The sequence below is a fragment of the Haemaphysalis longicornis genome, unplaced genomic scaffold, assembly GCF_048455015.1.
Source record: "Haemaphysalis longicornis isolate Haplotype H1 unplaced genomic scaffold, Haemaphysalis longicornis Haplotype H1 scaffold_8, whole genome shotgun sequence".
NCBI lineage: Eukaryota > Metazoa > Arthropoda > Arachnida > Ixodida > Ixodidae > Haemaphysalis > Haemaphysalis longicornis.
The window spans coordinates 2,658,052-2,673,148 of NW_027526445.1; positions in this window are offsets into that span (position 1 = coordinate 2,658,052).

The window sequence follows — 15,097 nt, forward strand, 5'->3', positions numbered from 1 at the left end:
TCTGCACCGGTCCAGCCGCCGTTGCACAGGCTATAGAGCAATGGGAAGATCACACATCATTTTGTAGTTGTGAAACATTTTACTCAGCGCAGCAGCAAATAGGATGCTTGAAGCTGCGTGTTACTGTTAACTAAGCTTGTGCATTACTAAATAGGGCGAATTTGAAGTCTGTACAACAGAATACCGACATGTTTCTCGCAGAGCAACAGAAGTGGAGGCACGGATCATTCCAGTACGTTTCATTTAAAAGCATTCATGGATTTCTCCCACAAGGTTAGGGGAATTTGCGTGAGGAACATTGCATCTTAGTTTCAGATGTGCGCTGGATGTTTAAAAAGCATCTTCACAATTTCAATCCCGAGGACGCAGCCGAGACACCAGATTTTTTACGGTTCCTTCCAGCCAGCAACAACCGCGTATTAACAACTCATTGAACCAGTGCCTCCTGCCTACCAAGCTCCTTCGAATTGCTTCCCCTGGACTTGGCTCTAAAGAACGTGTGCTGTGTTGATTCTTGATGACAGCTTAAATTTGCCAACTATGCATAGGCTCCTAACCACATACGTGCATTTAGTCACTTTAGAATGTTCTACCTAAGATTCAATATAACACTCTCGCGATAACATTGCAAAAATTCGCCACTGTGGGTCTCACCTACCTCAAGATGGGCTACCTAAAATTATAAACTTTCAACGTACCAAATTTTTGCACTCGCAGGAATTCCCAAGCCTCAGATTTCCTATCCAGTGGCCATGCCAGGCACCTCGGCAACGGTGGTTAGTCCTGTAACTTCTCGGCGGGCCCGCGTGATTGATGCTCCGGCGGCTTACGCTGAAGCCTTTTCTGGCCCATCCGCTGCCTTACGGCCGCCAGAAAAACCGGACATTACAGCCGTCCATCCAGCGAGGACATCTGAAGTTCCACCCACTTTGAACCGGACTGGATCGCCGACATCCAAGATGTATGAGAAGACCTTCCACACAAGCTGGCGTGAGTAGGCCCATTCAAGGTTATTCATACCCGCTGTCATTGAAGCACGACGTAGCCATAGTTGCGTGCATACAAATCAACCACTCCCGTGGGTAGCCTTGGTTCGCAAGACAGCTCTCTCTTTTCGTTTTGACCCGCTCGCAGTTATGTCGTCAGAGGGGTAAGAAATGAATTCTCCTTTATTGTCCCACTATATTTCACTCCACTTGAATCCTATTTGTCAAACTTCACTACGGCGCAACCTAACGGTATTGTCGTCTCTCTTATCTGATTCTTTTCCTGCCAGGGAAAAGCATAACATGGTGATGGCAGGGCGCGTCGCGGCCACCTTCACTCTCGTCGTGGCCATTGCCGCTCTCCTACTTGCTATGATTATCGTAGTCGGCGCTCAAATCGGTAAGTTTTCTTCCCAATTTTTAACAGCAGTTTATGCAGGATCTGGTTGTTAGTTTTCAAAGCGAGGCCGTTACTGTGTGTACAAAGCGTCGGCAATCAGATGCAGATTTTTTTCTTGTGGAAATCACGTTCTCCCTATTCATTCGAGGTAGGTAGGTGGGAAGTACGCAGGAAAATAGGTAGGTGGGTATGTGGGTAGGTAAGGTGGGTGTGGGTGAGTAGGTGGCTACATTCATAGGTCGGTGTGTGCATGAGTATGGATTGGCGAAGGGGGGGTGGAAGCAGGTGGGTAGGTATAAAAGGGTAGGTAGGGGACTAGGTGGGTTAGATGGATGGATGGATGGATGGATGGATGGATGGATGGATGGATGGATGGATGGATGGATGGATGGATGGACGGACGGACGGACGGACGGACGGACGGACGGACGGACGGACGGACGGACGGACGGACGGACGGACGGACGGACGGACGGACGGATGAATGGATGGATGGATTGGCTTGCGGGCGTACAGCTGGCAAGTCGGTGTAAATATTCAGGAGTGCTGCTGGGGGCAACCTTCGCAGGTTTGGTTATGGAACTCCTCAGCTTGCTTAATTTTTATGTGGTCTCATTGGCTTGTGGGTGTCGTATGCTGGGTGACAAGTTAAAACGACAACAGCCGCTCATCCGCCCATTTCTTTGGATCGTTCATCCGACCAATCGGGGAAGGCTGGGCACGGCAAAGTTTAAACGCGAGTATGCGCACCTGTTAAGCATGTAAACGAAACACACTCGAGATTGATCTCGACACGCCCGAGTGTCGGCTTCGTTGCCGAGTCTGGCTTTCGTTGTAGCTTTTATTGACATAGTAGGTCGTGTAAAATGGGACTTTTTTTGTAATAGCGTGCTTTTTGTTGGATACGTTTCAGGGTAATCGTTGGCCGCTGAATAAAAAGCGTCTGACACTTGAAACGGATAGGTTTCATTTTATCAAATGACGCTTTTTTGCACAGCACCCGGCATAGGACAGGAAAGAAAGTGGGCTCATGTCGCGTTCGCAACGGATTCTCCTCTGCGGTCACAATCACAGCATTAATAAGAAACATCTATGACCCCAATTCTGTCTATGCTCGTCCTGCGGTACCAGTCTTAGCGCGTTCAAATATGATATACCCTAATCATAGTCGAGAGGGAAGTTTGGGGATACTTCAGAGGCTCCCAGAAAGTTCGTGCAAATATATGTTCCAGACATCATTCTATTCACTTCCCCACTGAAGAGGTATGTTATGACTCCGCTCATAGTGGTTATATTAGCGAAGCGTGCGTTGTTTGGGCACATTTTGATATACGGATGAAGATTGTGCGCCCTCACACTGGAAAATCACTGCCAACGTCGTCCAGAATACTAAGAGGCGGCTTCTGTACAAAGACATTCTGTCGTTGGCACCGTCATTCTACCTTACCAGATTCCTAATGGGTCATGCAGACAAAACACAAGTTCGGTTCATTCGATTGATTGTAGGGTTTAACGCGCCGATGCAACGCAGGCGATGATGCGCACCGTAGCGGAGGGCTCCGGAATAATTTTGACCAATTAGGGATCTTTAACGTGTTCTGAAATCTCATACACACGGGCGTTTTTGCTTTTCGCTTCCATCATAAAAGCTGCCGCCGCGGCCGGAAATCGAACCCGCGACCACGTGCTCATCAGCGCAACTCTATACCCACTGAGCCACTGCGGCGGGTGCTTCGTTCATTCGAAACATTGCCTCGTTAGAATCATACTGACACCACTTTTAACGGAAACTTCGCTCAAATAAGCTACATTGTTAATAAAAAAGGGAATACCCATGCGACTAACCAGCTCATTTCCCACAACAGCACTTATGGTGTCATATGCCCAGCTCTGCTATTGGTGGAGGCCGGCAAAAGCAAACGCAAATTAGGTAGGGCTTATCAGCTTGCCGAGCGAGCTATTAGGGCTTAAATGTATGGCACATTCTTTTTATAGCAGTGAAAATGGGGGTAACTGGGGGTGAGGGGGTGGTAAAAAGTAGAATTTAGGAAAGTACTCGTAAAACTAAAAGTACCGATGCGTACTGCTGTTCGTACTGCGCGAAAGTACTTGTAAATATAGAAGTACCGATGCGTACTGCAGTTGGTACTGCGCGCACTATGCTTGTTCTAGCTGCACAGCAGTGCGGCGCTTTCGGGTTGTCTCATACGACGCTGACGGATTGGCGTAAGCGACGGTGTCTTACGACAATATTTCTCGAGCAAACACCATGCACGGCCGCTGGATAAGAGCGCACGCAAGGTGCGGCCTGCCGCGTCGCCCGGATTTCAACGGGCGAGGGCGTGAGTGGCGGTGTTTACGTTTGCCGCCGCTTGACTCCCTCGCGGCGCTAGCGTTCGGGGACTGGTTTCGGGACGGAGCGGGGCGGTCCCCGTAGGCGAGCGCTTGCGCCGACTGAGAGACACAGCCAGCGCACGGGTTTTAAAGATGTGATTGTCCTTCCTGGGCTACTCAACCGCGAAAACTGTCTGTTCGTATGTGTGTATGTCTGCCTGTCTGTCACTCGATCCAGCCGCCCGGCCGTGACTGAAGCAGCCAGAAGCTAAAATAATTCTTGAATGAGATATAGGCAATACATTTTCAATCTAACAAATCTAAAAAGATGTTCCATATTCGACAACATTGTAAAAAAAGATAACATTCAACAAAAAGATAATGACCACCGGTTAGCTTTGTCTAGAAGCGTCTCACACGCAGCACGTAAACCGCGTTGCACAGTTTAAAGCCGCAAGTTGATTAGTTATTGGAGGTGAGATGTTTGAGTGGCGCCCCCTGGCTCTGACGTCGGCTTAGGGACTCGCGCCGCTGTCGTCTGCTACACTCCGCTTGTGAGGGTCAGCAGTGCCTGGGCTTGAAATCATCAGCTTCGTTGCTTTAGTGAGATAAAAAGCGTATTTCTAGCGACTAAGTTATTTTGCCAGCTTCTGACGCATCTGAATAATTTTAAGCTGTATCCCCCACAAGTTTGCAACACACGAAGAGATAGAGAACATCTTTCTTCAGAGTATCGGTCAGAAGATCGTGTGTAACTCGTCCTTTCTTGCTTATTCGCGAGGATCAGCGATCAGAACTTCTCGATAAGTCTTCAAAATGCGTAGGCTTCCCTGCAGTATTTTTGAGATGCTCCTATGAAGACTCAACAGTTTAATGCTACCTACCACGCAGCGGCCTCTACACGCGCATCGCACAGCAGGAAATAAAGCGGCTTTCTTCGGTTTCTTTCGTTGTTGTCTTGTATCAGATTAATGTTTCTTGCTTTTTTTCTGCCCAACGCATTAATTTTTCTGCGCCGTCACCAACTTCTTATTAGGAGGTTTCGGGATGTCTGGGAGGCTCACAAAGGTCATGTGGATACTTCCTTCATGTTGTATGTCATACATTCCCTACTTCACAAATTGGCTTTCATTACGGCTGCGTGCAAGGAGGTGCATATCCGCAACGTGCTTTGTTTATTCAAATGCAAATACAATGAGAAGGTTTGTGCTACGCCCCTGCGATCGCGCCCTAAACGACGTGGTCCACAGTACTCGAAGGCGGCTTTTGTGCTCCGAATTTCTATCGTTATTATATCGTTACCATAACGAACTGACTCTCAACTCGAACAATGATGACATGATTACAGTGTTGAAGGCATGATATACTCGCTAACTAACGTAATAAATAGTATACCTGCATATATTACAAGAATCGAAACCGAAGAAGAATTCCAAATAGCTCTTTATTGCTTTTCAACCCTTCCAGGCGCGAAGAACAAATCCTATTCTATGGCGTTCTATGATTTGAAGAAAATTACTTTTACTCTCTTGTCCTGGACTGAGGACCCGTCCCACTAACCAGATCGATTTAATCGTTAAATGAAGTTTTCCCCTCCTCCTCTTCCTCCTCCTCCTCCTCTTGAGTGCAGTTTTCCTATAACGCATATCCGAATATCGGGAAGATATGGCTGTGCAAAATGTTCCGAAATATCCCTCCACGTCTTAACAAACATATATGTGTTACTATAAATTTAACGAAGACGTGACTCGTTTTGCTCAATAAACCTCCATACTGGTTAGATGCCTGGTATAGAATCAGCACGCGCGTATATACACACTGGGTTATTTGGAACTCAACCTACAGTTTTTGCAGTCTATAGTGCATGTCGGCAAATTTTCATGCCTTGACAACGTAAAGTGATGTGACAAAACACGTTCGAGCGTTCGGCAAGGTTGCAAAAACTGTTTTACCTTACATATGATTACCGGGAATCGTAATGCCTTCTGCCAAAGCCAACAGCCCTGAAGGCCTAGAATTTGCTTTGGTCTTCCATTTTCGCTGTTGTCGGTTATTCGCAGCTGACTGTTCCTTTTGTTCAAATGCTTACTTGAGAAGCTGGCGCCTAGCTCCGACTCTTCGCTCTCCGCTCAGGACCGGCTTCGCAAGGAATGGGGTGGCGCCTGCAATGTTTCTCCCGTAGCGGTATCCAAAACTATACTTTAATTGACACCATGAGTTAGTGTATGCGATTTTAAGCCTATTATTATGATAAAAAGTTACCCACACGCCAATTCTGGTGCGGACAAGCATCAGACGTTGACCGAGCGCAAAGAAACAGCAGGGAGAGCGAGCCTGAGTGAAGCAGACGACAAATGCGAGAATCCCTAAGCTGACGTCACGGAGGCGGGCTTCGCAGCGCCGCCTGTGTTCGCGCTCACCGCCAATAGTTCAGGTGGCAGGTATTTGGTGGGACTTTATTCGTCCGAAATTTCAACAATGTCACCTTTTCTCGGGAAACGCGGTGTCGACACACGGGAGAGCGATGAATATTTGCCGGCGACGGATTAAAGATTCCCTAAAGACACTTATTTGCAAAAACATGTTGGCCGGGCGGAATGCGCACCTCATAAAACGATGACACGCGATTGGATGGTCGAAAAAGGCTTTGAAAAGCCTAGACATTTTGCTATGCGTGTCTTTTGATATTCTTATACTGGCTCGATCAGGTCTTTCCGCGCATAGAGATTTGGGTTGTTTTATTTTCGCAGGCACGACAATGTCTTTAAACGCGCTACTGAAAACTTGATTACAGAAGTTGTATAGAAAGACAAATAAATGCACCGTGCTGTGTTCAAGAAATAGTGCGTACGGTCCACTCTTCTAGCTGCTAAGCATTTTTCAAACTTTACGATGAGAACAAGCGCTAAGTACATACCTCCGTTATTTCATCGCCGATTTAAACCCATATGCATTTATCCCTGAAGCTAACGGCCGGACTCCTGGAGCAGCACCAGTATGCGGTCAAATTAGCGCGCTCTAAAGACGGTGGCGTAGTTTTGCTCTGTGAACATACTGCGGTTCAATTCGAATTAATTTTCGTAGCGTAGGAAAATTTTCACATACGTTGTTATTACGTCAGCTTTCTTTTTTGAGTACCCAAGCATAATCTCTACGTAATTCAACAAGTGCAATGCCTTGTATCTGCACAAATAAAGCGTAATTCACGCAGTTAGAACAATAAATAATTATGATATTCAAGATGTACATTGTTGGTTTAAAATAGCAAAGAAAAGAAGAAAATGTGAAGTGGAAGAGCGGTGTTTGATTGCTTACGCATTATTAGGCAATTTTTAGAATTTCTGTACAACTTCGCTTTTTTCTTTTGTGTCCGGGCAAAAATGTAGCTTGCGAAGCTCTTCAAATATTTTTTAAAAATTTTTTCTCTACCCGGGCATCCCATCTGCTCTCATAATTTTTTTTCGAGGCTAGAGGGAAGAAGTAAAAATATCAGGTAGAAACTGGAATCGCTTTTCATTCAACTGTATATATATATTATCAAAATAAAAGGGCCGACATAGCTATGATATTAGCATTACTTCATAACGAAACAAGTGTAATCAAGTCGTATGTGCCGTGAGATTAATACGAATTGTGGTGTTTTATTTAGTGCGCGAGGAAAAACCTACATAAAAGTTGGTTATGTCTTAAACATTGAGAAGTGTTGGCACTCATAAATAACAAGCGCCGCCACAAAAACATTGTTTCTCCTTGTCCGGAATTTTAATATATTCTCTGCAGTCGCAGCTTGCAGACAAAACGTAAATCTCTGCCTGGCGGGAGGTCACAAAGAGCATGCCGGGCGATGTGAGACACAACGACACAGCAATGCTAGACAGAAGGCACACTATCAACGCGTAGTGCTGCTGCTGCGAACGGAATTTAACTCCCAACTTGACCACATTAAGCTCAGCCGCCGCTAATCGAGTTTGTCTTTTAACAGGCGTAACATTAGTGCTGGTAAATGCCATATGTGGAGCGTGGAACGATGATGATAAGCCCACACTTCGAAATAAGCGGCCCAAAAGCCGGCGTCCCGCGGGCCGCGCTCACCGCAAGCAGTCCCGGAACGGTGGCGCCGCGGTGGCAGTATTTGGCTCTAGGCGCACTCACGCACGGCCGGGCTGGAGGAGCGGCGGGCGCGCAGTTTCATACGGCCTGCGCTTCGGGTATAGTTCCCACCTTTCACCGCCGCTAGTTTGTGGCGCTTCGGACCAACCCTCGCTAGAGTTCCTGTATATAGCTCCCGCAGGGAGCTAAGAGTTGCGCGACCGGCCGCCATCTTTGTTATCCGGATTGCTGCGGGAAAGCCGCCCGTCGCGAGTGAAGGAGCCTCGCCGCCACGCTTCCGACGGCGGCCGACGCGCGGTGGGGGCGCTTCGGTCGGCGGCGCCTTACGGCGGCTACGCTGGATTCCTGGGCGGGGCGCGGTACCGCCCGCGTCGGTGGCTGCGGCGCAGCCGTAGTGGGGGCTTCTCTGCCCGGCATGGATAACCGGAGTGTCGCAATCACGGCGGCGCGTGGAAAAGGGTCGCGCAACTCTTAGCTCCCTGCGGGAGCTATATACAGGAACTCTAACCCTCGCCAGTTGACCCACAGCACGGGCGGGGTAGAGGAGCGGTGCGCGCGTATTTGCCGCTGCCCTAGCCCTGCCGTGGCTACAGGTGATACCTGCCAGTGTTAATTTACATGGGCGTTCTTAAAATAGTTGATTCCTTACCCCCTTCTGAATTTTCGGTTTATTAGGGTCAAACAGCCTAACATTATCATTCGGAAGCGCCGAATCAAACATTTGAAAGAAACATTTCAACGCGGGGCGCATGACGAAAAATATACCAGGTCTTCATATCTTATCAGCGACTGTATTATATGAAAATGGTGAGACAGGCAAATAAACACGGCCCTTTCCGTGACTGAAATATCATTTCTTATTTTTTTATTTTTCCTTTCGGATGATGTCTTGGTTTGTACACGCACAGGGCACGACCAGTGACGCGAATGATTTCCCGTCGAGGGAGATAGGGTTATCGCTTCGCTAAACGTGATTCTGCTATTCACGCTCCGGTCGGGCTGAGCGGCCCGCCGGCAGCGAAGCGCACTGTCAAAAACACACAGCTGCTCGGCCAGAGGCGATGCGTCGACTAACAGAAAGGCGGGTTGGAAGGGCAGAGGGTTGGTTCGAAGCGCCCCCACTGTAAAGAATCTGCTGCATTGGTTCCTTCTTGGGTGCGCAGGCCGTATGAAAGTGCGCGCTCGCCGCTGCTCCAGTCCGGCCGTGACTCACGCCGCATTGGAGGCACGCGGCAGGCCGCACGTCAGTGCGCCTTTCATCCAGCGGCCGTGCACCATGTTTCACGAAACAATCGTTTTCTGCTTTACTAAAACAACTCAGGGTCAAATACGCTCAAAAACAAAGGAAAAGGAGAAAACAGCCCGGCTCAGTATGGTCTCGCCATCTAAGAGGACTGACAGTAAACAAGGCTCCGGATTCGGCAGCCAAGCGGAAGGCCGCACTAGGTTTCGCTTGAAGACCTGTTCTTGTGACGTCATTGTAGACGTCACAAAAACACACAATTTGGCGGGAGAATCAATATTGATTATTTCAAAGTGAACAGAGCATCGTTTGCCTCCGGACAAGCGCAGGTGGCACTATAAAACCCGGAATATTTCGAATAAAACAAACTTGTATTTTCTCTGCATGGCCCCTTAAAGCTTGCACGGTTATGACACAATTAAGGGAATTATGGCTTTTAATAACCGCAGATAAATACAAGGAATAGGATATCTGCTCCTTACCTGTATGAAAACAAAAGAAGTTAAAGAAAATAATTGGTGCAGCTCGCACGAGTGGAGCAAGGTTGGAGAAACGGCAGAGCTAAGGCCCCTTTCCCATCGTCAGAGACCCGCCTGTTGCTCCTCACATTAATTTCCTAACTTGCCGCTGAAAATTCTCCATGAATGGCAGGCCCGGATCGTTTCTTTCGCTGACTTTCCCATTTCTCCCAAAGTGGACTGCGTAACCGCGCGCTAGAAGCTCCGACCAAGTCCAAAACCAACGCCCGCGCTAGCAACTCAAAGGAAATGCTGTGCGCCCGGAGCTCAATGATAGCTCTATCGGATAGGCGCTGGTGTCATAACGCGAGGGACTCAGATTCAATTCTGTCCGTGAAAACCGTTTTCTTTCTTTGCAGTTGACTTCACAGGTTATTGCTCCCGTCGCTGCTAACCCCGTACCCCTCGGTTCTTGGGGGTGCCCCAGTAGTTTTGTTGCCGGTTTCATGGCGTCGTAAAGGTCACGGGTTCGATTCCCGTGACCTCCTTAACTACATTTATGTTGTGAGGCACGCACTCGCAACACCTTCTCGTTGGCTCCTTGCCTCCTCTCCGCTTTCGCTCAAACTTGGTGGATCTTTGGTGTGAGGGACGGACAATGCTCGGCCTCAACAGCTCCGATGTTAATAATCGCAACGCTTTATTGGCCCTCTTCCCGGTTTCCCTACCTTCCCACGCATAATTGAAGAATCCTGCCATATTCCGGATGAGCTTCAACCAATTAAAACCAACTGCTCTTGGTCGCTTGACTGCCATTTCCTCGTTACTCATATCTGAAATTGGGGCACATCTAAATGCTGGTTGTGGAAAATGTGCCGTACAAGGGATTGTTGCCGTAGTTTTTTATTATATTTAAGGAGAACAAGAGCACACTCTGTAAAAATTGGTCTAGGCACTTCATTCCGCGTACGTGCTTTGAAGACAAAAGACATGCGAAAATTGCGAACATCTTCTATACTGCTACATTGTATTGGCACCTCTTTCTCCACTTTCGTTTCATTGTTTTGCGAAACGGATTGCGTCAGAAAGCCCCATTGCACATACCCCAGCTTCCCTATAGAATATGGGTTCTGCGTGGGTGGTGTGCGCCTGCCTACTCACGTCACATTGGTGTGACGCCTCCCGCTGTATTCTGCAACATTTACGCCTCCAGTTCGTAGTTTTGGGAATTTTGTGAAGCGGACACATTTTCACCGCAACGCCCTCGATCCGTGGCCCATTTCCCGAGGAGGCATGTGCTACGAAGAAAGGAACACCAACGACAACTTTTGTACTACTGCTCACAGGACGCTCGGCTAGCGCCGTCTGTAAAGCGTCGGGCTGCTAAAGTGGGGACCCGGATTGAAGACCTATGGGATCCCACGTGCTTTTTTCACGCGAAATTTCTAGGTGCCCCTTTCTATGAAAAGTGCCGTCGTAAAGAATAAATTAACAACACATGAGTCACCCGGTGGGATTCCAACCCAGATCAACTCAGTAGACGCTCTATGCTATACCGACTGTGCTATCCCAACGCGTTGCGACTGGTGGAAAAAAGTTGGCGTTCTTGCTTCTTCCTTCGCGCCACATGCTCACTTATGACATCGACCCAGAATTGAGAGCTTTGGGATGCTTATGGGCCCGCTGCACAAAATTCACAAAATTGCGCATTGCAAACGTAACAGTTGTAGAATAGAGCGCGCCTCCTGATACCTCAACCAGATGGCTCGGGTGTAGAACAGGTGCCCACCAGCCGCGCAGGACCCTGATTCTAGTGAACTGTGCATTCTGCTTTCTGACGTGATTCGCAGAGGAACACAAAGGAGGGAACGCGAAAAGAAGAGACGCAAGCACAGTGTAGTAGAAAAGAAGGCGATTAAAGAAATTCCCTGCAAAGAGACAAGGAAAGCAAAGTGAAGTAAGAGACGCAAATACGAATAAGCAGTAAAAAGCTTGTTAATAAGCTTCGCCAGGATTTCGCCTTCAAGTCACGTGAGCGTACCTTAATGCCCCAACGAATTTTTTAGTCTTTGCAGAGGTGGCCGTCTTTTGACTGGACAACTTCTAGAACTATAACGGCGTTTTTTTCTGAAGAATGGGTCACTGAACTATACTCTCAGTATAGGAGAGCCCATTGCCAGAATAAATGAATGTCAAACAAATAATCTTTAGGGGCGGACAATGAAAAGTGACTGTGCCATTCCGAAGTTTCTTGCAATTGGTGTGTACCTGCAAAAAAATTTTTGGCCCTTAAACTCGGCAAAGATGCGCGACTAGCGAAGCTAAAATGGGGCTGTCCGGCTGTTTCGCTTAACGTTTATGTCGGGGGTATACTATTAGGTGTTTCAGAACTCTGCTGCGCAATTATGTGTCACCTTATGGGCCCATGTAAGTTGAGGAAAGAAGACACGGACGCCCTTGGTTGGGGCTTATCGCAGTGTTTATTTAAACACCGCCCGTGCGGCCTCGCAAAACCACCATCAATGCATAGGCTGCAGGGAGGGTTACAACGCTGACGCTTGCGCTCAGTGTGGAGGCCCCACGTTCCTTCGGGGTTGCCCACACAGCGGTGGTGGCTGGACTTACGGCGCTGTTTTCGGGGCAGCGTTTCCTGTACTGACGTTCCGTCTTCCTTTCCTCCCTTACCTTTACCTCTCCCCTTGCTCCCTTACACACCCACGCTGCAAAATGACCAGACCTTCCTTTTCCTCTTGCTCCCTTCCAACCGGTGGGTGTGCCTTTCACGCCGACGCTTGTAAGAACGTGACTGGCACAGATTACTCCGAGATGAAATACCGAAACATTCCCTCTATTTCTCCTAACTTTTGTCCAAGGCGGGGTTTTTTTCACGCGTGCCCACTGGTGTTTGCAGAGAGATTTCCTCGGCACGGACGGACGTTTCGCAAAGGCGTATACAGCTCCGCTGTAATATCTGGCGAGGTCGCTCTTAGAGCGAGACTGTCATGCCAACAGCATCTAAGTTCCAACCGACCACTGTTGTTGGTATGGTGCTCTAGCGGTCATATTAACCGCAATTAACACACGTACTCTTTAGAAGCCCGATATCAAATCTGTATGCGAGATAAAACCGGCGGCTATTTTCAATCTAACTTGCATTTTTGTGACCTGAGTGCATGCCGGCATACGCGCATGCAGCGATAACGTAAAAGCACTCCGTAGTTTTAAATTTCCAGCTTTCCAACAATATACAGAATATTGCAATACATACGAATACAATACTATCACCAACGAGTTGGTGATTTGCCAATGGGATTTAGTGGGGCTTACCAACGCCTTTGGTAAATACCACGACCCCCGAAAGCGAAAGCCTAAGATTTTGCGCCTTCATTTTATGGGTTGCGAGACATTGACAGCTGACTTGCTTTTCGTAAACATTGTTGCGTAAGACGCGGATGGCATGAAAATTAGTAGCCTTAAACAGCCGTGACTCCTCCTGCTTTTCTACGAGTTGTTGAGAAGCACTCGGTGCTTTCTTCCAGAAACGTAACAGCAAAAAGAACTGTGTTGTAATTCATTTATTTGACCATGCTTAGGAAGTTCGAGCTTCATATTAGGATAATGACCTTCGCCCAAAAATACTCCGAACCGGGCACGCATCATACGAGAGCCGAACAGCAACAAACAGCAATGAAGCCATGACTGAGGGAAGCAGACACAGACTAAAGCAGACAACGATTGCAAAAGTTCCTATAAGCCGACGCCACGACGAGCTCTTTCAGCAGCGCCACCCGTGATGGTGCTCGCAGCGAGTTTTGAAGAGGGTCACCGATATGTAGTATACTAAATGATCCCTGCAATGCACCCTTGCGCGTAAAAAAGCGAAGGGTTTGAATTCTTTAGGTCAGGCGGCTGCTCTGTTCGCTATAATGTCTCGTGAAATTTTGTTGGTGTCACCGTGAGCCGAATGTTCTTGGTCCTGAACAGCCTACTAGGATTGTTCGCCGTCCTCTGAGTTCACATGGAGCGTCAAACTCTTCGCAGAGAAGACGACCACGGAAACGCCTGATGACTTCCTCACCTACAGAGGTGCGCCGCCCATAGCACCTATCAACCTCACGGCGGCTGAGCGGGCCACGCAGACCACGCGGATTCCATATGCCACAGAGACCCCATCGAGGCCTGCAACAGGTGATCTCGCTATCGCGAAGCATGCAATATGAGCTGCCGTTGAAACCTAACCTTATTCGGTTTCTCCTTGACCCGTCGCGGTGGCTCAGTGGCTAAGGCGTTGCGCTGCTGAGCACGAGGTCGTGGGTTAGATTCCCGGCCGCGCCGGCCGCTTTTCTGATGGAGGCGAAAAGCAAAAACGCCCGTGTGTACGAGATTTTGGCGCACGTTAAAGATCCCCAGGTGGTCAAATTTAGCCCGTAGTCCTCCACTACGGCGCACCTCATTGCCTGCGTTGCATCGGCTAAACCCTACAACCAACCAACCAGTTTCTCCTTGATCGCCAAAACTTCTGCGTAGAGGCGAGAAACAGTGCAGATGCATTTGGTGCAGATAACTATACCGGGGGACTTGTGACGTGTCCCAACAACAGGCCGCAAAGCACAGCATGAATGTTAGGGTACCAGGAACGAGGCCACATGTGTGTGGAACATGGAAGATGTAATCACTCTGTCCATGGGATAGGAACTCTGCAAAACCAAGCCCTTCTCCCTGTAATTTACGCTTTTGTTAGTGCGTGTAGTGCGTGTAGGTAGTTAGCAGTAGGTAGTAGTAGGTTAGTGCGTGTAGGTACGGTCACACACACACAAGCACACACACATGCCCACACACACACACGCGCGCCCGCACACACACACGCACACACAGGCTGCTTAAAAAATGTTATCACTTCTCCTTCTGTATCGGAATAATTTCAAATTCAGTTCTGCAACCGATGCTTATTATGATATGCAGTATATCAATTTATTGCCGCCAGTCGGAAATGATATATAATAATGATTCTAGCCCAGAACGTAGTTGTACAAACACACAAAAAAAGATTGCACTGTACAGCACTGAAAGTATACTTTAGGGTGTTCTGGAATAATTTGTATAGGTGTATTATCATCTTTACGTCATCTTTGTTACCCTAGACATGCGATTTTATATGATGGCAGAACGCCAAAAACCATAAATGCACCATATTTTTTGCCGAATCTGTCAGCATACTCTTCCCAAGTTATTCTGTTGGCCGTTTCATTTCATCCATTTTTTTACCCACAGTAGCCATTGCAATTAAGCCCGTATTGCTATCTGCCGGAACAGTTCAAATCAGCCCATACAATTTGGCCGTGTTTCTCGCTGCAATACCAGAAAAAGCTATAAACTGATACACTGTTACAAATAAAGGAGCCTGGAATTCGTTTTCGTTATAATCTTATGTGGCACCACCAGGTTTTGAACTACATCTTGTAGCGCAATGAAGAACGAAGCAAAGTGCTTGTTAAAAGCAGCGTTTATTGCTGCTAAATTGTGCGCCCAGTAAACAACCTTTCCACAGCTGCAACACGTGATGCAG